Source organism: Nicotiana tabacum, chromosome 23 (genome assembly GCF_000715075.1).
Source record: "Nicotiana tabacum cultivar K326 chromosome 23, ASM71507v2, whole genome shotgun sequence".
In the NCBI taxonomy this organism is placed as follows: Eukaryota; Viridiplantae; Streptophyta; class Magnoliopsida; order Solanales; family Solanaceae; genus Nicotiana; species Nicotiana tabacum.
Window position 1 is genome coordinate 138,070,616 of NC_134102.1, and position 20,520 is coordinate 138,091,135.

At 35.9% G+C, this 20,520-nt stretch overlaps 1 long non-coding RNA gene across 2 annotated transcripts; it reads right to left on the reverse strand.

Annotated features, from left to right (window-relative positions):
• Positions 1–6,309: 6,309 nt before the first annotated feature.
• On the reverse strand, positions 6,310–19,457 carry LOC107783160 (uncharacterized). 2 transcript variants are annotated; one of them, XR_012705825.1, is made up of 4 exons: positions 19,137–19,457; positions 18,358–18,416; positions 16,351–16,571; positions 6,310–6,580 (listed from the first exon to the last, which is right to left on the reverse strand). It is a non-coding gene; the product is annotated as an uncharacterized LOC107783160 (long non-coding RNA). The 2 variants fall into 2 exon arrangements; XR_001647399.2 differs by having other exon boundaries at positions 6,310–6,551; positions 19,137–19,456.
• Between the last annotated feature and the right edge of the window lie 1,063 nt (positions 19,458–20,520).

Consider the following 20,520-nt stretch of genomic DNA (forward strand, 5'->3'; position numbering starts at 1 on the left):
ATTGTTGCGATTCGTCGAAAACGCATAGATGAGACAATATACAAAAATTGAGGAAGTTTGATAGTAAATTAGACTAGCTTGGAGTTAGAATTTATTGTCAACAATATACAATATTAAAAAAATAGGCAAAAAAGGATTTGTTTCAAGGGTATGGCTGCAATTCGTTGAAAACATATAGATGAGACGATATACAAGATTTAAGCAAGATTGGAGGTGATTTGGACTGATTTGGTATCAAAATTCATAGTTAAAATCGAGTTTAAAAATTCTTCTGAGACACATGCATCTCACATACAGGTATACAAGCATATACATGTTATACACATTTGATACACATATTAAGCATGTGATATACAAATGATACACAGTGTGATACATATATCATCTTTTTCATATTCATTTTCTACTTCGAAATTTCAATTTAAACTACCTCAAAACTCCACCAAATCATCTCAAATCTGAGATTCAATTTCATATTTATTTTCTACTTCGACTTTTCAATTCAAACTTCCTCAAAATCCACAAAATCATCCTAAAAATGAGATTCAAACTTCTTAAGATGTACCCAATCTATTCCAACAACACACACTCAAAAGAAAGCAAACATTTGACCTTTTTTAGCTACAAATAGTTAATTGGCTAATATTGATAGCATTTGGCTAATATTGAAAATATTTTATGAATTAGTTGAACTTACTTATGGGGGCATAACTAGTCGTAATTTCCCAGAATTTATGGATAAGTTTAAGCAGTACTGTCTTATTCATTACCTTCCTTCTTTATTCTAGTTAAATTAGGTGGTGGCGGGAAAATTAACATAAATCATGCCTAAATTTTAAGTAAGTCAAGAATTAACCTAGATGTAATACCAAAGTTTTCTAGTCGGAGTTAAGAGCTAGATCGCCTCACCTGGTGAGCTCCATGTAACCCACAATTGAGGCATAGGTTTCAAACCACATTAATAGTATAGCAATTCCCCTTCCTTGCCCCCCTCCACCAATGTAATAAGAAAAATAAAATAAACGACAATCTTTACACAAATAACCATCAAGATTCAATGTTTATATTTCCTAATCAATATACTTAAATTATATATTAATTATATATGATCATACATATAATATACATGGATTATAAATTTTTCGGCTATTTTTTATATAAACAGTTAGGCAGCGGATATTTAGATTAATACTTTTTAAAAAGCCTCTAGTCCATTCACTTTTCTACACAAGCCTGATAGTCTTTAACAAGCTTTCCAAATAATGAGGAAAAAATAAAAAATACTAGATTTACAACTAGTAATTGAAAAACAGTCACAGTTTCAAAATAATCGAAATTTAGCCACATGTAAATATAAAATCTGAACAAAAACACCCTTAAAAATCTGGAAATATTCCAAAACATAATATGCTGAAGTTCGAAATTTTTACATATGAGCTTCCAGCATAATGTGTTGGAATTCTAATATAATATACGGGAAGTTTATACGTAGGAGCTCTATAATCCAGCATATTATGCTGGAACTTTTCGTGTGCTGTAGTTCCAACATAATATGCGGGAAGTTTATGCGCAGGAATTCCGTAATCCCGCATATTATATTGGAACTTTCCGTATTTCAGTAAAACAATGGCTATTTTTTAATAACTTTACAAACGTTAGATATTTTTTGATTACCAGTCCAAAAACTGGCTAGCCCGTGCTATTTCACCCGATAATGATCTCTTTGTTTAACTTCTTTGGCTCATCAAACCCACACAATTCCCCTGTAATGTTCAAATTATAAGCTACAACATGTTATGAAATAGATATTCCCTTTGTCCCATATTATAATTTGAGGTATAACCGTTATTGGAATAATATAAAAGCCCACCATCACTTAGTGCTAGAACTTTTGTGTAATCCACTACTGTTAGAATTATGTGGGTTACTATTATAACTGTGCAGTCTGCTAGTTATCATCGTCTCAGGCTCCAGTTTCATTCGTCTTGAAAAACTATAATTTGTTCTCATTGCTCATAGTACTAATTGTATCTTCTAATTCAAAGAATTGTAAAATTTTGGTGTGATCTCATATTGATGATCTACATTTTGATCTTTACCCGAGGAACCAAGTCCCCTTCCTTTCTTTGGACAGCTAGCCTCCCTAAGCTGACACTTATTAAGAACCTTTAAGGTGAATGACCCTTCTTTGATTATTTTTTTCTCTTTTGTCTTATCGTTTCAAAAATTCTTCTCCTTTCATAAATATTAGAGTTTAAGCTTGTACGATAATTGTTTAGACGTAGTCTAAAAGTATATAATATATAATTAGAATATGTATCCCATGGTGGTTACTAGTTCATATACTATATTTTATTCATGTTGCATGAAGTTATTTAATATGGATAAGATCTATTACATAGTTAAATTATCTGTTCTTCTTTGTTTAATCCATTTATTTTTTGTATATATTTGTCTAATATTTTATATTTTTATATAACAATCTAACATTTCATCAACAACAAAATAGTTTAAATAATGTATCTAGTAATTACATAACAAAGGATATCACACCTTCAAAAAATTATAGAATTGCTTTTAAAATCTAGTCAAATATACATGCTAATTTAATAATCAAACCCATGAAACAAAATATTTTCCCACCAATTTAGCGAAGAAATCAAATAATCATTCATTTTTATCAAGAAATCAAAAAAGAAAGAAAAATTTCATCGGCTTTCGTTTTAGGCAATAACTCCTATATTTGAGAGAGATGAACTCTCTTGTAGGATTTGAACCTACGACATCGGGTTTTGAAGACCCACGTTTTCTATATAAAGTGATGTCATGGTTTTGCCATTTCTCATTCCACTACTCTCAATACAACTAGCACAGTACTTTTTTAGCTCTTTCTCTTTCTCTTCTAAGTTCTAATTCCCCTCCCTTTTTGTCACATAATGCATGTTTGTTCTGCATGTAGATGGAAAATTTCGACGTCGTGTTGCATGTTATTGTTGATGACGATGTCAACTCAGACAGGTAAGATATCAATCCTGACGTTGAAGACATCAACCCTGGAAATGAGTACGACTCGAACTCCAAAGCTGACATTGATTGATTTGACTTCAATTCCGAAGCTGATTTTGATAACATCAATCCTAAAAATGAAGAGGATTAGAATTCTGAAACTGACTTTGAAAGTATAAACGAGTTTTAGTATTTTTTTAGTATTATATATTGTTGCCTTTCTACTATTTTTTAGTGTCATTGCTTTTGTATTTATTTTTTGTTTAGGCTTTTGATGACCGAATATATTATTTTATGGTTAAACAGGATTCACTTTGATTTCGAATAGATTTAACTATATAAACGAAGAGGATTCCAAAATTTTATTTAAAAGAGCAAGCCAGAGAAAAGAAGCGTTTAGATAATATCTTTTATCCTACTCTCATCTATTGAAAAAGGGAGCCCCTTGATCACCTGAAGAGATTTTTAGGCAGAATTGGCATAATCATTACCGTGAGGATTGAGCTGCCAAAAGAGATTATCCTCCTTTGGGTTGGAAGAAAAGATTTATGTAGTCCATAAAAAAATAAAAAGAATAAAGTATTCTGAAGCCAAATGCTCTTGGATGTGTAGTTGAATAGGGGGATAAATCCTTTTTTCTTTGAATGTAGTCAATCACTTTGAGGTCACAAGAACCTTGTGATGCAACGAAAAGACCCGTAAATAACGAATAATAAAACAATTCATATATGAAAGAGGAAGCTTCTAGGCTATACCTGTACAGCTGGGAATTGGGGGACGTTGAATAGTAAACTAAACGAAGATAACGCTGTCCAATTGGCCGAACGGAAGATCGACATGAGAAGCCGATGTTCTTGGTACAGAATCTCATGCAGATTTTAAAAGAACCTATTTCACCAAGTAGTGTTAATTTCTCTCTTTTTAGACTGGCAACTCGATGGGACGTCAACAACGGGAATGCCGAATGGAAGAATTGGACCTGGTTCACGCAGTCAAGCAACAAAGACGATTTCTCATTTGATTATTTTCGTGAATTCGACGTCGAAGAAGTTCGCTTTGCCTCCCTTTATTAAGTGATGGGCTAAGGGCAGACCCCTAACCTAAGAGTTTTGGTTATGACCAGCCGAAAACAGGCCCTCTAGATGGCTTATAACCGTCCTTTAAAGGAAAGAGCCGAATAGACAAAGGGTTTACATGACCGCTCGCTTTGGACAAGATGCCATAGTATAAGAAGAAGGCCTTTGTTTGCAAAGATGACTTTCCCGCTTTCCTTTGTGAGGGAGGTTTGTGCACATGAATTAATAGTCAAAGTATAAGGAAGATGGCATAGAGCATAGAATGAGATTGATGCTTCGAATGCCCAGTTTTCAGGGGTTGTTATAGAAGGAGTTGTGGCACTTTCGGAAGGCCTTCCAAGTGGTCACGGGACCCCCAGACCCCGATCGCCTAAAATATTTCCGGGCTATCAAATAGGACCTAAGGAACCATAGTCACATTACCACCATGATCGTCCTCATTTTTGGCGTTTTTCGGTAAAAAAGCAGTGTACTCATGCCCCTGAGATAAGGTATGCAAGTCAAACTCATGATAGGCGAGAAATCTTGTTAACAATTTTAGTTTTTTTTATAATATATTATAGTTTCTTTTATTGTTAAACAATTTCAGTTTTTTGTTTAGTCCTTTGATGATCGAATATATTTGACTATCGAACTGAAGAGGATTCATTGTTTTCATATTAATAGTTGCTTTTTCTGATTTTGATTATTGAATACATATTCTTATTGTTAAACAATTTCAGAATTGTTTTTAATATTATAGCTGCTTTTAGTGTTAAACAATTTCAGTATTTTATTAATTAATGACCAAAACATCGTTATTCCCATTAATTCCAGTGCATCATTAAATTACCAAACTTTTTCTGGAACACTCTTCACTTAACAACACAGATTAGAATAGTATCGTTGCTTTTGTATCTGTTTCGATTATCGAATATTTCTTATTGATAAACAGTTTCATTGTTTTTAGTGTTGTTGCTTTTGTTTTTATTTTTTGTTTAGGCTCAGTGGAGCAATCGTTTATATGCCTCATTCCAAATGGCAAACCAAAGCACAGACTATATTGGAATGAAATCGCACTACGCTGCGAAGCACAAATTGTTTCAGATTACAAACAATAGGATGCCCTCACATGTTCACGGCTGAGAGTTCGAGAAAACAGCATTTTCACGAGGTCCACTCAGCGTGAGTGGCATTTATTTTCTTTCTTTTATTAATAGTATTTGATTTAATTGTAGTTCCTAATGAGTAAATATGTTTTTTTTGTAGCCGCAACAACCATAAAAAGCCAAAGAAGCATCCAAAGCAACGTCGGCGTCGTTGAGTGTTATTATAGTTTTCCTAAACCTTAGTTCGGGGTTTTCTTTCCGATTCTTTCCCCAGATAGGTTTTACTGAACAAGGGCTTCTTTTTTCTTCCGGTTACTAATATACAAATAGTTAGTTCAACAAAAATAGTATTGTGAAGCAATGTTCCACCCCTTCTCTTCAAATGCCGAATTCGATAAATTGCTTCCTTAAATGCTTTTGTATTCAATGTCAGTACATCACCTACACCTTCATAAAATCCAATATCGATATCTTATAAGTAATACTTATACTGTATTGGCTCTATTCAAGAGCATGTCTTCTGACCAGTTCATCAGAAACAATGTGCTCCCAATGCATAGGAAAATTGACTCCATCCACCTATTCATTCTCTCTGTGGTTAAAGAAAACTGGAAAAAGAAACTGTACACAAGCTTTTAAGTGTGAAAATTATGCAAGATTAATCAAAATTCAAAATTTAAATAACTATCTTTCAATCCTAAAAAGGTTCAGAGTGGCTATAAGATTATTCAATATCCAATTATCCACTAGTTTTATTAGGAACCGTTTCCTTCCAATACTTAATAAGTTGCCTATGTGAGCTAATTCATCCAGATTCTGCAACAGTAATCAGAAACTATAGACCTACATCAAATCAATAAAATACCACATATACTAATGTCACAGTTCCAGTACCACTGAGAAAAGATACATACACAAACATCCACTCACCCCCCCCCCCCCCCTCGCACGACTTGATACAGGAAGAAACTAATATAAAGAAACTTTCTATGATTCTTGGCTCAGATTTGTAATACATATGAAGTCGCATAGATCAGAAAGGAAGTTATGAATTGATAGAAGAACCATTTAAACCAAGATTAATAAAACATTTGAATAATGAGCTTATGAAACGAAAGTGAATAACGAACACAAACACAAAAAAGAAAAAGATACTTAGAAAACAAAATAAAATGAAAAGATAACAAGAAAAAGGTTATGAGAACTTATTCTTAGCAGGTTCTTTTTTGCTTGTCGTCATTCCATAGACCAAAAAGGTTGGGTTTCCAGTTTTCATCTTACACATTTTGATTAAAACTTGGTGAAATCTTGTTTTTGGCTATATGATCCTAAATTCTGTGCCATATTCTCATTGTATATCTGCATCTAGACTTCTTTAAACCTATCAAATATACCAAAACAAGCAAGCACCTGGTAAAAAACATATGAAGTACATCCAGTATCAATATTCAAATAGAACATTGAGTAAACCATAGAAACCAAAAACAGTCGAGCATTCTTCAAACTTATCCTGTAATTGCATGACAAACCTAAACAGCTGACATTAAGAATATCAATGAAATTAGGCAATGAAATGATTAAACATCTTAAAATCTTCCAAACTCACTGCATTTTCTACCTGAAACAGCCTAAAATACATTATGTCCAAAGAGAAGTTCAAAAGCACATAATTTTCGAAACTCGGAGATAATGGGGTTCAAAGCATATAGTTTGTCTAATAGCCTGTTTGGCCAAGCTTTTATTTTGGGGCAAAAGTGTTTTTTTATTGAGGTGTTTGGCCAAGCTTTTAGATGGAAAAAAGTATTTTTGAGAAGCATAAACAGTCTTTGAGAAGCAGAAAAAAGTAGTTTCTCTCTAAAAGCACTTTTCTGAGAAGCATTTTTAAGAAAAATACGCTTAAAAGCAGTTTTCAAAAGCTAGGACAAACACTAATTACTGCTCAAAAGTGTTTTTCAAATTAATTAGCCAAACACAAACTGTTTCTCACCAAAAGCACCTTTTTGAAAAGTACTTTTGAGAAAAACACTTCTCAAAATAAGCTGATTTTAGAAGCTTGGCCAAACAGACTATAAAACTAGCTTCCTCAACAGATAAAGATGAAGGTCCCCTCTTTCTAACAACCATAACCAAGTGCCACCTTACCCCCTCCCCCCACCCCCCCTCCCAAAAAAAAAAAAAATTTCCTTAACCACAGTTATTTGTGAAAACTGAAATCCTTAATCTGTGCTACCTAAAATAACTATAACAATTTCAGTATATCAATTCCAGCAATAAAGTTCTTTATCTTGTTTGTCTACAATGTAAAGCTAAATCCTAACTGAGAACATAAAATTATAAACAGCAAGTAGAAGAAAGCTTCAAAAATAGCCAATACTAATTCCAAACAAGTTGGAGGTCGTATGAATCATTTATAAAGCAAAAAATAAACCCATCAGAGTCTGATAACATGCCAAATAAACATAAATATCAAATCTTTTTTCAATAAACTGAATTGGGGGGCTTAAAAAAAGCTTAAATAAACATAAAAATCAAATCTTTTTTCATCAAAGAAACTGAATTGGGGGCTTACAAGATGAACAAGAGCTCTAATATGCTTTACAATTTACAAGTGAGGAGCTACACTGATTGTCTCTAACATCATGTTTACGATGTCTCCTAATGTAATCAGCTTCAGTACAACTCCTAACGTATGCTAACCATCGCCGGCAAAAACTAACGGCACCGACAACCTTCGTAAAATGGTGAAAGCGTGTGAAATGGGAAAATTTCAGAAAAGTCCAAAAGACACTGCCATTGGTACCTCAAAATGTGTATGAATGGTCTAAATTTGATAGTGTTTTTTTTTTGTTGAGAAAATGCATAAAGTACCCATTAAACTTGTCCGAAAAAATCATTTACACACCTAAATCTTACGGGAGACCTAATACCCCACTATTCTCATCGAAACTAAATTTAATACCTCCTTCAAAATACTGAACCAGTCTTGAGGTAGGCTGTGTTAACACGCGCCATGTATCAAATGCTGCACTATTTTATTTTTTTTTACTTCTTTCCTATGAAAAAGCACGGGAGAAAATATATTATTGATATTGGATCCTAAATACAATACAAGAGGTCCCTATTTATAGCTATACACTACAAGGAGATATTACTCCTCTTCCAATGTGGGACAAGACTACACTATACATATATGTAAACTAACACTCCCCCTCAAGTCGGTGCATACACATCATATGTACCGAACTCGTTACACATGTAGCTACTACGAGAACCAATAAGAGACTTAGTGAAAATATCTACTAGTTAATATTCGACTTTACAAACTTTGTAACAATATCTCTTGAAAGTATTTTTTCTCTGACAAAGTGACAATCGATCTCAATGTGTTTAGTCCTCTCATGGAACACCGGATTTGACACAATATGAAGAGCAGCTTGGTTATCACACACTAGTTTCATCTTGTTGATTTCTCCGAATTTTAACTCTTTGAGCAACTGCTTGACCCAAACTAACTCACATGCCGCCATAGCCATGGCCCGATATTCGGCTTCGACGCTAGATCTAGCAACTACATTCTGTTTCTTGCTCTTCCACGAGACCAAGTTACCTCCTACTAGAACACAATATCCAGACGTAGAGCGTCTATCAAAAGGTGATCCATCTGTGTACCCAACAATCTGCTCGTGGCCTCGATCCTCGAATAGTAATCCTTTGCTTGGAGCTGACTTTATATATCGAAGAATGCGAACAATTGCATCCCAGTGACTATCACAAGTAGAATCCATAAACTGACTTACAACACTCACCGGAAAAGAAATGTCAAGTCTAGTCACTGTGAGGTAACTCAATTTGCCAACCAACCTCCTATATCTCGTAGGGTCTCTAAGGGGCTCCCACTGTCCAGGCAGAAGCTTAGCATTCGGATCCATCGGAGAGTCAATAGGTCTGCAACCCATCATTCCAATCTCCTCAAGAATGTTTAAGGCATACTTCCGCTGTGAAATAACAATACCTGAGCTAGACTGAGCGACCTCAATACCTAGAAAATACTTCAATCTGCCCAGATCCTTAGTCTGGAAGTGCTGAAAGAGATGTTGCTCAGATTAGTAATACCATCCTGATCATTGCCAGTAATAACAATATCATCAACATAAACCACTAGATAAATACACAGATTAGGAGCAGAATGCCGATAAAACACAGAGTGATTAGCCTCACTACGGGTCATGCCGAACTCCTGAATAATTGTGCTGAAGTTACCAACCAAGCTCGAGGGGACTGTTTCAAACCATATAGTGACCTGCGCAATCTGCACACACAACCATTATACTCCCCCTGAGCAACAAAACCAAGTGGTTGCTCCATATAAACTTCTTCCTCAAGATCACCATGGAGAAAAGCATTCTTAATGTCTAACTGATAAAGAGGCCAATGACGTACAACAGCCATGGACAAAAAGAGACGAACAGATGCTACTTTAGCCACGAGATAGAAAGTATCACTATAATCAAGCCCAAAAATTTGAGTATATCCTTTTGCAACAAGACGAGCCTTAAGCCGATCAACCTAGCCATCCGGGCCGACTTTGACTGCATAAACCCAACGACAACCAACAGCAGACTTACCTGCAGGAAGAGGAACAAGCTCCAAAATGTCACTCGCATGTAAAGCAGACATCTCATCAATCATAGCATGTCGCCATCCTGGATGAGATAGTGCCTCACCTATAGACTTAGGGATAGAAACAATGGACAAAGAAAATATAAAAGCATAATGAGGTGACGACAGGCGATGATAACTTAAACCGACATAGTGGGGATTAGGATTAAGTGTGGATCGTACACCTTTGCGTAGTGCAATTGGTTGACTAAGAGGAGACAAGTCCGCAGTAGGTGCAAAATCTGATGCGGGGCGTGAATCACCTGGGCCTGATGCTGGATGTGGACGACAATGATAAGTCAAGAGTGGTGGAGCTGCAGAAGGTTCAACTTGATTATGTGGAGGAACTGGAGCTATAGGTGTTGAAGCTACAACTGGAGCTGTAGGTGGTGGAGCTGGAGTGACTGAATCTCCAAAAGATGAAACTGGTAATACCTCAGAAATATCTAAGTGATGACCTGAACCTGTGAAATATGATTGGGTTTCAAAGAAGGTAACATCAACGGACATAAGGTACCGCTGGAGGTCAGGAGAGTAGCATCGATACCTCTTTTATGTTCTCGAGAAACCCAGAAATACGCACTTAAGAGCACGAGGAGCTAACTTATCTGTTCCTGGAGTAAGGTTATGGACAAAACAAGTGCTTCCAAAGATACAGGGTGGAATAGAGAACAAAGGTAAGTGGGGAAACATGACAAAGAATGGAACTTAGTTCTGGATAACTGAAGATGGCATACGATTAATAAGATAGCAAGATGTAAGAACTGCATCCCCCCAAAAATGCAACGGAGCATGAGATTGTATTTCAGAAAAACGTACCAGTTTCAATAAAATGTCTATTCTTTCTTTTAGTTACCCCATTTTGTTGAGATGTGTATGGACAAAATGTTTGATGAATAATCCCATAAGATTTCATAAACTGCTGACAAAGTGACAGTCGATCTTAATGTGTTTAGTCCTCTCATGGAACACCGGATTTGACATAATATGAAGAGCAGCTTGGTTATCACACACTAGTTCCATCTTGCTGATTTCTCCGAGCATTAACTCCTTGAGCAACTGCTTGACCCAAACTAACTCACACGTCGCCATAGCCATGGCCCGATATTCGGCTTCGGCGCTAGATCGAGCAACTACATTCTGTTTCTTGCTCTTCCACGAGACCAAATTACCTCCTACTAGAACACAATATCCAGACGTAGAGCGGCTATCAAAATGTGATCCTGTCCAATCAGCATCTGTGTACCCAACAATCTGCTCGTGGCCTCGATCCTCGAATAGTAATCCTTTGCTTGGAGCTGACTTTATATATCGAAGAATGCGAACAATTGTATCCCAGTGATTATCACAAGTAGAATCCATAAACTGACTTACAACACTCACCGGAAAAGAAATGTCAGGTCTAGTCACTGTGAGGTAATTCAATTTGCCAACCAACCTCCTATATCTCGTAGGGTCTCTAAGGGGCTCCCCCTGTCCAGGCAGAAGCTTAGCATTCGGATCCATCGGAGAGTCAATAGGTCTGCAACCCATCATTCCAATCTCCTCAAGAATGTTTAAGGCATACTTCCGCTGTGAAATAACAATACCTGAGCTAGACTGAGCGACCTCAATACCTAGAAAATACTTCAATCTGCCCAGATCCTTAGTCTGGAAGTGCTGAAAGAGATGTTGCTCAGATTAGTAATACCATCCTGATCATTGCCAGTAATAACAATATCATCAACATAAACCACTAGATAAATACACAGATTAGGAGCAGAATGCCGATAAAACACAGAGTGATTAGCCTCACTACGGGTCATGCCGAACTCCTGAATAATTGTGCTGAAGTTACCAAACCAAGCACGAGGAGCTAACTTATCTGTTCCTGGAGTAAGGTTATGGACAAAACAAGTGCTTCCGAAGTTACGGGGTGGAATAGAGAACAAAGGTAAGTGGGGAAACATGACAGAAAATGGAACTTGGTTCTGGATAGCTGAAGATGGCATACGATTAATAAGATAGCAAGATGTAAGAACTGCATCCCCCTAAAAACGCAACGGAGCATGAGATTGTATGAGTAGGGTACGAGCAGTTTCAATAAGATGTCTATTCTTTCTTTCAGCTACCCATTTTGTTGAGATGTGTACGGACAAAATATTTGATGAATAATCCCATGAGATTTCATAAACTGCTGAAATGGGAAAGACAAATACTCTCGGGCATTATCACTACGAAATGTGCGAATAGAAACCCCAAATTAATTTTGAATTTCAGCGTGGAAGGTCTGAAAAATAGAAAACAGTTCAGATCGTTTTTTTATCAAAAATATCCAAGTGCACCTGGAATAATCATCAATGAAACTGACAAAGTAGCGGAATCCCAAGGTGGAAATGACCCGACTAGGACCCCAAACACCTGAATGGACTAAAGTAAAAGGTGACTCTGCTCGATTATCAAGACGCCGAGGGAAATGGGAGCGAGTATGCTTACCAAGCTGACATGACTCACACTCTAGAACTGACAAGTGAGATAAACCAGATACCATTTTCTGAAATTTTGACAAACTGGGATATCCCAACCGTTTATGTAATAAATCTGGTGAATCAGTAACAGGACAAGTTGTAGAAGGAAGACAAGATGTGAATCCATGTAATTTAGCAAGGATAAGGTAATAAAGTCCATTTGATTCACGCGCGGTACCAATGATTCGCCCCGTACTGCATTCCTGTATAAAAACATGGTCATCAAGAAATAAAACATCATATTTTAGTGATTTGGCTAAGTGACTAAGAGCTATGAGATTAAAAGGACTATTGGGAACATAAAAGACTGAATCTAAAGGTAAGGAAGGAAGTGGGCTTGCTTGACCTATTGCAGTTGCCATGGTTTGAGACCCATTAGCCATTGTGACTTTTGGAAAAGATTGAGAATACGAAATAGTAGTGAAAAGAGATTTGTTACCAGAAATATGATCTGATACACCTGAATCAATGACCCAAGACTCGGAGGATAAAGATTGGGAGAAACAAGTCACGCTATTACCTGTTTGAACAACAGAAGCTATTTCAGAAGATGTCTGCTTAGATGCTTTGTACTGAAGGAACTCAATATAATCTGCTAAAGAAACCATCCGACTATTCAAAGCATCGGTTCCCATGTCGCTACAATTTGTAGTAGTAGGGTTAACTTGAAATAGTAGAAATAAGTAACTCCTGTGAGAAAACTAAGAAATAGCTTGAAAAACACTGTTTACAGCAGGAAAACAGAACATTGTTCTGTGTCGAAAATATTGTTCTGTGTCGGAAACATAGTTCACGCCGAAAATACTGTAGCTCGCCGGAATCTACTGTAATTGACGGAAAAACTCAAAGTGGTCGGAATGAATCAAAACCAGTGAGGGTAGGATCGGAATTACCAGGCGATCCTACTATTCAACTCGAACTTTTTCAAAATCTGGCCGGAACAGTGCTCACGCGCCGGCGCGTGGGTCAAATCTCGCCGGGAAAAATTTTATTTTTCAGAAGGGTGAGGGCGCATGGACGTGTGTTTTCCGGTGGGGTTAACTGGGGTTTGGTCGCCGGAGCCTGAGAAGTCTTGTGGTAGTGTTGGTTTTTGCACAACACCAACAGAAAGTGATTTGCTTACGGACAGCCTTCTAAGTCAATTGCATGGCGAATAGGTCTTTCTTCCCGGAAGTCGCTGGAATGATGCACAGCGACGAGTTTCTCACTAATGCTCTGATACCATGTGAGAAAGCATGGGAGAAAATATATTATTGATATTGGATCCTAAATACAATACAAGAGGTCCATATTTATAGCTATACACTACAAAGAGATATTATTCCTCTTCCAATATGGGACAAGACTACAGTAAACTAACATTTCCTTTTCCACTCTTTTTTTCATTTCATCTTCTCTACCTTCCTTCATCATTATTTTTGCCGCCCGCCATTATGGAAGCCATTCACCGCCATAACCTCCCTTAAACCCATCAACTCTATCTCTATTCTTCTGTGGCTTTGACATTACACGAAATTAAGGAGAAAAAAGGCCAGAAAGATTGGGATAGAGAGAAATGTTTGGTTGCCCGGAAAACTTGGTGTCGTCGGTACCGTATTTTTTGACAAGGTGGGTTTGTGCTCCTAATTCCCTTCGTCTGGGTTTCCTTAGGAGAATTTTTGTCACTTTATTCCTCTTAGTTTTGTATTGGAAGAGTGAACGAAACCTGAGATATAGAGCCACTAGTTAAGGACCTATAAATTTTCTCTGGCCGGAGAATTTTCCAGTGACACCTTGTCTTCTTTTCAACACTATTTCTGGTTCTAAAGAAGTATTTTTCAGCAAATAGATGAAAAATCGGATGGAGAAAATCTCAATTGGAGAAGGACGGAGATAAGAATAAGGTCACCGGAAATGGATATTTTAGCCAAGCTAGAGCCATTGGTTCACTGCTTCTGTTAAAATGAAGAAAGAGAAAAAAAAAACGAAAAAGAAAAGAAAATGAATAAGAAAAGAGAAAAAATTAGTATTAAGTTTAATTAGTTATAATATCCAATAGAAAAGTGACACCTGCACAATTAAATTAGTTTTAAGCTGTATTTTTGCTTTCACGCGCATCTACAAAATGAACTACACTTTTCATACCAGGTCATCACTCAAGAGGGTATTAAATTCACTTAAGTTTAGAATAAGGGGTAAAAGGTCGCCCGTAAAGTTTAGGTGTGTAAATAATTTTTTCGGACAAGTTTAATGGGTACTTTATGCATTTTCTCATTTTTTATAATATCCCATCCACATGTGTGAGCTCTATTTTCTCTTGATTAAGAATAAGATAATTTTGCAAGTGGATTGGTGGGGGTAGGTATTCTTTTCTAATTTAATATTGGTCTACATTTGGAAACCTACTTTTGACAAAAGTAGAAGAATGGGAAAAAGATAAATTGATACTACTACTAAATAAATTGATAACGTCAAAAAACAATATATCTAAATAATCACTGATTCTTTTTATGACATATTGTTCATGGCAGTTTGAAAAATATCTTGCTTATTTATTCGAGTACCTACAATTTTTCATCAATATCGCATGACTCAAAGTCTCAAACTGCCAAAAATTTAATACATGAAAAAAATTACCTAACATTTTTGTTTTTCAAGATCGTGATTTTCATTTATGTTTAGTTCTACCTTCCATGAAGTCACGCAGATCAGAAAAGGAAGTTATCAAATTGATAGAAGTAACCATTTAAATCAAGGCCTCTAACAACTTTCTATCTTGTTTTTACTTCCCAAAACATTCACAAGACACTTGAATAAGGGGCTTAAGAATTGAAAGCGAACAGTGAACAAACACACAGATACACACACACAAAAGGGATAGAAAGCAAAATAAAATGAAAAGATAAAAAGAAAAAGGTTACAAATAAGTAGAGAGCTTAAGAAATTAACTATATAGAAGGTCAGTTGTAGCGACCTCATGATAGACTCTCAGAGGATAAAGTTACCGAAACATTCTTATGAACTTATTCCTAGCAGGTGTTTGCTTCTCGTCATTCCATAGCGCAAACAGTTTTGGGGTTTGGGGGGGGGGGGGGTACTCTCTCAACTAGAAAACAGTAACAAGCAGCTTCTATGTAATATTCAAACACAAAATGCCTGAGAATGCACTCAGTGTTAATTAAGATGAACACCAAAAAGATCACCCACAAAGTTCTCGCTTATCCGCATTGAACCTTGACATATAACCCCCCGGCCAAAAGTATCATGACAGCTTCAGTTCAAGTTCAAAGTTCTAGCAATGAGCAGCTAGGTCAGTGAATATTATATAGCAAATTCATATTCATTAGATAAGAGATTGTAAATCTGTTCCCCAACGACAAAGGAACTTACAGGCGGGGCATATATGAGTAGTTTTTTCATTTAATGTACTAAAAAAAAACTACTATCACTGGTGGTTCTGAACCATTTAACAGAGACAAGTTAACTCAAAGATCAGACTCTTGACTTGAGACAAGTTCAAAAAAGCTCTCAATGCTCAAGCTTGAGATAGTAACCTGGGGTAATTACTCCCTCCGTTCACTTTTACTTGTCCACTATTGACTTTGCACACCCCATAAGAAATAATAAATAAAGTGCATAAGTTACCATGATACCCATATTAATTGGTGTATAGTCTTAATGGATTTGGAAAATGAGTAATTAATGTTATGGGCAAAACAGGAAAAATAAATTATTTTTCTCTTGATATGCGAAAAGTGACAGAAACGCCAAAGCATGATAGTTAAACTTATGACAGTAACACGAAGATGCAAGATAGCTGCAGCAACATAGTTTACTAGCATTGAAAATACATTAGATTCTGTATTCCTTCTTTCAGGAAAATGAAACTTCAATTAGAAGCTCAAATTGTGTTATCTCAAATAAGTTGCCAGCACAAATAATTTTTTTTCTTTTTTAACAAGGTTACCTAACACATACAAATAAGCATCTAACAAGTCAATTAACATATCAAATGAGAAGATAAAAGATTCATACCTTAAGCCTGTGATCCCCACTGACAATCTTTACACCAAAGATATGCTCCTAGTCATTTAAAAGCTCTAATCTCTCCTTACTTGTGGTAGCCGGGAGTCCAGACTTAACATTCACTTCTCTGACACTTCCAATTTCAAGGTCCAGTTGCACGATCCACCTGCTAACAAATGGTTTGTATTTGTACCTTTGTGGCTGGTCAAACCTCCTCACTGATACCAAACCTATCAAATATACCAAAAAACAATAAGCACCCGAAGAAAAAAACATATGCAGTACATCCAGAATCCATGCTTATATAGTATACTTGTTAACCATAGAAACCCAAAAGAGTCGAGCATTCTTCAATCTTATCCACTGACAGTTGACAAGGCTGAACAGTCAGACTAAGAAAATTAATAAAATTAAACAATGAAACGATTAAATGTCCTGAATTCTTTCAAACTCATTGCTTTTTGTACCTGATAGACAGCTTAAATTACATTATCTCCAACGAGAAGTTCAAAAGCATATAAGTTCTCTCCAAAACTAGCTTTCTCAACAGATAAAGATGTGGGTGCCTCTTTCTAGCAACAATAACCACCACCCACCCCAACCAAAACCAAGAACCCATTTTCCCTAATCCACAAGTTATTTGTGAAAACTGAATTCCAATCAATGCTACCTTAAATAACTATAAAGATTTAAACATATCAATTCCAGCAATAACGTTCCTTATTCTTTGTCTACAATGTTTAGCAAAATCCTAACTGAAAATACAAGTGTAGACAACAGCAAGTGAAGTCAAAAGTATTAAACACTACAACAACGATTACCATCCCATTTCCAAACAAATGGGGGTCGTCAATATAAATCATTTATAAAGCTAAAAAAAAATAAAAAATAAAAATCATCAGTCTCAATAACATGTCAATCACATATAGATCTGAGCAAGAAAAGCTTAAATAAGCATAAAAATCATTTTTTTTAAAGAAACTGAAACTGGGGAGCGTACAAGATAAACTGAGAATGATACTTAAACAAACTATAGCATAATTTGCACAGCCAAGCGGAGAAAAGAAGCAGCAGAAACAGCCACTCCAACCGCACACAAATGGGAAGAGAACGAGACTAATATAAGGGAACTTTCTATGATTCTCATCCTTGGCTCGGATTTGTAATCCATATGAATGCAGGCAGGCAGGTCAGAAAGGAATTAGTTATGAATTGATAGAAGTATTGTGCTGGCATCTACATGGAATACCATTCATTCCAAGGCCTTTGACAACTTCCTATCTTTTTTGTTTATACTTCCCAATATATTCTCAGAACATTTGAAATTGGCTTAATAATCAAAAGTGAACAGCTAAACACACAAACAAAAAACACGAGAATATATCAAACAAAAAGATCACAAGAAAGGGTCACAAATAAGCAGAAAGCTTAATTAATTGACGGCTGGGGCGGACCCACCTTGTAGGAGGGGGTTTTCAGCTTCGTTGAAAAAATTAATATTTTTACCTTGGAATTTCATTAGAAAATTATGAAACTGGTAAATATTATAATATTTGAACCTGCTTGACACTAACTGAAGTTATAGAGCAGTGGTAAGTGAGTCCAAAGTAATTCAGGTCAGGGATGCACGTTTGATCCCCTGCAAAAGCACCAAACTAACTATGGCTTTTTTGCTAATCGTATATATTATTTGCCTATTGTTAGGCCTTTGTCACGACCCAATATCCCTCCGTATGATATCGTGACGGTATCTAGTCTCTACGACTAGGTAAGCCTAACAACATACGGAAATAACAAAAACAATAGTTAAAAATCTCAAAACTCAACAATTGATATAAAGAAAATCTCTACAACTCAGTACATATGCAATTGCCCAAAATTCGCCGAAATACAAGTCACAAGCTCTACGTATGAATACGGAATAATCCTATACATCATGACCATATAATAAGGATAACGAAATAAGAGATCTAGAGAGAGGGGGACTCCGAGTCCTGGGGACGCCGACAGGTATACCTTGAAGTCTCCGCAGTAGAAACCCAACTAGTGCCTAGGCTCGTAAGAAGCACCTGGATCTGCACAAAAATGTGCAGAAGAGTAGTATGAGTACACTACAACGGTACCCAGTAAATGTCAAGCCTAACCTCGGTGGAGTAGTGACGAAGTCGGGTCAAGGCCCTACTAGAAATAAATAAGAAACAGAACAAGAGTATAACAGTGAAACAATGATAGCAATAGAAATGAGACAATCAATGAAATACACCAAGAATAGCTACACGGAACAAAACAACAGAAACACAAGTGAAGAAATAGAAAGTATCAAAAATAGTCACTACCGAGGTACCGCCTCTTAGTCTCATATCACAAATCATTTCGCAATCTTTCCTTATATCACCGCGGGAGCCTTTACATTTAGTTTTGAAAATCATTTTCCCCGAAATAGCAATCCGCATTTTAGCCCACCTTATCACACCACATGACTTCTAGTAGTTCTCCTACTAGCCACGCGTATCAAGCCCACCTTATCTCACTGTATGCGTTTCAACACCCAAACCTTATACCACTGTATGCGTATCAATATCACAATGTATCACAAATCGTACCTCAAGTGCCCAATATCACAAATTGTCAGAGAAACCAAACAATAACAGAATTTCACAAAAAGGAGCCAACGATTCAACCACAATGTACACAAAGTCTGAACCGTGTCCTTAAGGACAAGTTTTAATCATATGTTTTATAACAGAGATTATAAAAGAAATGCGAAATTTAAGGCGAAAAATAAATATACTTACAAAATAGAAGCTTTATTCAAACATAAGCAAACATGATTTTTACAGAGAAGGGAGAGGAAAAGTGCTGAAGAAAAACTTAGAAATTTTTTTGAAACGTGAAAAGTTTTATGTTGTGTCCTCATTTGGCCGACCCAAAATTTTATGGGCCCAACGAGATGAAAAACTTCGCACAATTAATATAAGTTGTGTGAGGCACAAATTAAAAACTTTCAACCTCCATCAATCTCCTGATTAAGAAAGGCTTACTATACTAGTACTAGTTGGGGTGTGCCTGGCTCAAGGGTTGAGTACTGAGAACTTTTAGCATGTAATGGGGTTAATGTGTTAACATTACGAGCATTTATCTATTTTTATTTGTCTATCAATTCTTTTGATATTAAATTTATTGCAAGACTTGAAAATACGAAGGATACATTCTCAATTCTAGGTATTTTGACAACTTATTTTTCCCCGAACACCCTATCTCTCTCATTTGTTACAAACTATGAAAGTTAGTATATTTTTTTGATAACTCGAAAATTTTCTTTTAAAGTGTCTTTTGCCAAAAATGGAAGCTTTCTCGTGACTAATAAAGTTGTTGTCATGTAATCAAGAGATCACAAGTTCGAGCCGTAAAAACAGTCTCTTGCAGAAATACAGGATAAAGCGTCATATAATAGATCCTTATGGATCGGCTCTTTCCCGAACTCGCATAAAGCGAGAACTTAGTGAACCAAGCTACCATTTTTTTAGTGTCTTTAATTTACCACAACTTTCTCCCAATGTAGGCAATAACAAGGGGAAGTGGGTGTTTGATGGTTAGCTACGTTTTTAATTTTAGGGGGCAGATGAGGTCCTTTTATAAATTTCAAAAACTTAGGGTACATTTTTAAAATCTAAAGTTCCCAAATTATAGATTTTCGGTGAAAAACTGGTCCAAAACTCTTTTCAAAATTTGAAAATCCATTTTCAAGTTGGTTTTGGAAAAATGTAAAATTTTCATAACTAAACATTGCTTTGGAAAAAAAGGAAAAAGCAATTTATGTCCGGACGGACCCTTAAACTTGCACGAAAATTTTATCGGGATCTTTACACAAATAGCCAGCTATATTCATTATTTTTCTTTTTAGTTATATACATAGATTATACACAATTATACACATAATATATAAATTATGCATATACTATACTTCCACTAGTTATTTTTAGTTTAAGAGATAAATGGGCGGAAATTTGGGTTAATTATTCTTTTTTATTTGGACACCTTAATTAATGGTTATGCCTATTGAACACAAGACTTCGAGCTAAACTGTACCCATTCGATGATGACATGGCACAAAATCTGAGTCTCACTTCTCGTTAGCGGGTGAACATATAAAAAATGAGTTGACGTCAAATTTTTTTC